This window comes from Schistocerca piceifrons, chromosome 2 (genome assembly GCF_021461385.2).
Source record: "Schistocerca piceifrons isolate TAMUIC-IGC-003096 chromosome 2, iqSchPice1.1, whole genome shotgun sequence".
NCBI classification, from domain to species: Eukaryota; Metazoa; Arthropoda; class Insecta; order Orthoptera; family Acrididae; genus Schistocerca; species Schistocerca piceifrons.
Window position 1 is genome coordinate 1,050,526,600 of NC_060139.1, and position 3,664 is coordinate 1,050,530,263.

General features: G+C 43.2%; 1 pseudogene; it reads left to right on the forward strand.

The window, feature by feature from the left end:
- Positions 1-1,293: 1,293 nt before the first annotated feature.
- LOC124778488 lies at positions 1,294-1,411 on the forward strand (annotated as a pseudogene).
- The last annotated feature ends 2,253 nt before the right edge of the window (positions 1,412-3,664 follow it).

Here is a 3,664-nt window from a genome sequence, read left to right on the forward strand (position 1 = left end):
ATGTATACGACATTGCTAACGACCCTCGGCGTTGTTTCCATTAGAAAATCTTTTTAGCAGCTCTATTACCGTTTAAAATGATCATTTCATTGCCACATTACGATAACAACTGACAAATTGTATCTTTATTTGTAGCGAAACGAAAGTTCACAACAGACAACTGGACACATCCAGGAAACAAAATTGTAGTGTAGCTTACTGACTTACCGGAAATGAAGTATTATAAGTTTTTTTTGTAATGTTTAAGCGAAAAGATTGTAAAGATTTAAATACTTTTATAATCACATGATATCTGCAGTTGTAATGAGGATATCTGTGTGTTTCATGAGGGTATACATCCTTACACGTGTAGTGGGAGAAAATAAAACTGACTGATACAGATAACTGTTTTGATTTATCTTTCTACATAAACAGTCGCAGCTTCCAAACCACAATCGAACATGGACGACAATAGGTTAAATATAAACTGGATTCCAATGCTGTACGATAGAGTCATAATGGACTGGGCGCTCAAAATCGAACCTTGAACTTCAAGTGCAATACTCAGTTCTATTTAACAAAATCTCATTCTGCACTTACAAATTCTTCCCTTTTGTGCAGTAACAGTCATGATTAATTCAAGAAGACTTCGTGAGTTCAAGAACAGAATGATATTGAAGCCACATTTGTGTGACGATTTGAAAATGAAAGGGCATCATCGAGAGGGTGACAGATGACTACCTCCTGCATTCTTTGTTGTTATTGTTTCCTTTTCGTTGACATAAACAGCTATATCCGTAATATGTATACCATTTCAGGGAAAACCGTTTGATAAATGACTTAATTCTTCGTTTAATTTATGAACATGAGATTTTAACCAGTCCTGAATACGTTCCAGTTTTTCGAAATCTCGTTACGGACTGGGTGTGAAATACTAATACATAATCACAAGGTCCTTCACTTATAACCAATTCAACTTCCAGTTGATCTGGAGCTGGATAAGTGTACAAATCCCTTTCCCATTTCCCGAAGCAGAGTACAGTATAAATGCAACCTCAAGAATACGAGAAACATGTTATATTAATCACATTACCAGACTCTCACTTGTAATAATTTCGACTCTCAGTTGATCAAGCGCTGGGTAAATATACAAACCCCTTCTCATTTCCCCGAAGCAGAGAACAGAAAAAAGTAACTCTCGAGAATATGTGAAGTATGTTAAATCAGCAACATCACCAGTCATAAAATTTCACGGTCGCCTTTGCAGTTTGTTGTCGCTTCGTGTTATTTTACATACTGTAGTAGTATATAGTTGCCAACGGCCTTACCACAGTGGTAACACCGGTTCCCGTCAGACCACCGAAGTTAAGCACTGTCGGACTGGGATAGCACTTGGACGGATGACCTTCCGGTCTGCCGAGCGCTGTTGGCAAGTGTGGTCCACTCAGCCCTTGTGAGGCAAAGTGACGAGCTACTTGGTTGAGATGTAGCGACTCTGGTCTCGTAAACTGACATACGGCCGGGAGAGCGGTGTGCTGACCACATGCCCCTCCATTTACGCATGCAGTGGCGCCTGTGGGCTGAGGATGACACGGAGGCCGGTCGGTACCGTTGGGCGTTCCAAGGCCTGTTCCGACGGAGTTAAGTAAAATTTAGTAGTACATAGGTCTTCTAACAAAGTCCTTCAATTTGGCAGAAAGACTAGACCGTGACACTGCTGAAAACACTACACAGACATTTTAGTGATTTCAGAAGCACCAGGAAACCATTCAGAATGACCCTTCGGCCCGTGAACGTGGAACGACATGATTACTAAGGAGAAACAGTCGGTGGAAAGTACATTCTTCGTCGCTTGATGTCAAACTCGTTGCCGGCCGCGGTGGTCTAGCGGTTCTAGGCGCGCAGTCCGGAACCGGGCAACTGCTACGGTGGCAGGTTCGAATCCTGCCTCGGGCATGGATGTGTGTGATGTCCTTAGGTTAGTTAGGTTTAAGTAGTTCTAAGTTCTAGGGGACTGATGACCACAGCAGTTAAGTCCCATAGTGCTCAGAGCCATTTGAACCATTTGTCAAACTCGTTAACGCAGGGTCGACCTCAGACAAGTAAAAATTTGGGAAAAATGACGAGAAGACGTAATATATTGATTTACCATCAAATTCATAGTTAGCCACTACTGCGTCATCTATTACAGTTTTCTGTAATTTGCCAACTCTGATCAGTCTATACACACTACCCATCACCGTTAGTGGGTCATTTGTCGTTCTTCTTAGAAAAGGGACACATCACTGCAATGTTGGTCTGACAGTTAGGCCTGTGACTATGAGAAGATCCACAGAAAGAGAAGAGGAAGCTATGTCCCCCACAAAAATAACCTCCAGAGCAGGGGAACATCAAGTTGCTGTGCGCTACATCGGAATAACTCTACCTACGTCAAAAAAGTGTTGAATTTTGAATTAAAAAACATAAAAATTTGTGTTTTGTGTGTTTGTATGTGTGTGTGTGTGTGTGTGTGTGTGTGTGTGTGTGAGAGAGAGAGAGAGAGAGAGAGAGAGAGAGAGAGAGAGAGAGAGAGAGAGATGTGCGTGACAGTGGCAATGGTGGCAGAGTAGAATTCCAATGAAGTAATTCCACAGAAAAACTACATCAAGTTAAACCGTTGCAGATATGTCTTCTGCACCTCCTGAAAGCGGAGATTCCACCGAACGAATTTTAATCGAATTCTGTAAAACGAATGGGGGATAACTGAGTCATGTGTGTGTGTGTGTGTGTGTGTGTGTGTGTGTGTGTGTGTGTGTGTGTGTTTGTGTGTATGTGAATTCCTAAGGAACCAAACTGCTGAGGTCATCGGTCCCTAGACTTACACACTACTTAAACTAGCTTATGCTAAGAACAACAAACACACCCATGTCCGAGGAAGGATTCGAACCGCCGGCGGGAAGGGCCGAGCAATCCGTGACATGACGCCTCACACCGCGCGGTGACTCCGCACAGCACTGAGTCATGCACGCAGGCGACTGGATTATCTCAAAGCAACAAGTAAGCCATAGGGTAGAGAACGTTCTTTTAAGTGTACGGTGATTTTTACTTCTGATGTTTTTGTATGGGGTTGGTGTAATTAGTAGGGGAAGGGTTGGCAGCGCGGTTGACTTCCCATTCACGTTCAGAAAACTTAAACTGCTATACACAGCCGGCCGCGGTGGCCGAGCGGTTCTAGGTGCTTCAGTCCTGAACCGCGCGACTACTACGGTCGCAGGTTCGAATTCTGCTTCCGGCATGGGCGTGTGTGATGTCCTTAGGTTAGTTAGGTTTAAGTAGTTCTAAGTTCTAGGAGACTGATGACCTCAGATGTTAAGTCCCATAGTGCTCACAGCCATTTGAACCATGTGAGCTACACACAAAATATGCCAGGTCGGTAAAGTGCCAATTTAAAAGTACAAAGGTTCTGCTTTCGATCCCCTTAGGCACTCAGTTTTTTTTTCTACCACTAAACATGACTCTCACCTCTGGCGATGCTTTCTCTATCTCTTTCTCTATCAAGTTGCACCAACGTTTGGATTCCGTGATAGGCTAGAACTACAAACTGAAAAGAAAGCTGTACAACAACATGCAATACGGAGACGCCTTGGAAAAACGTCTTAGTGTTCAAATCAACCTTCGGGTTGATGGATCCAGTAGTTGCGTGGGT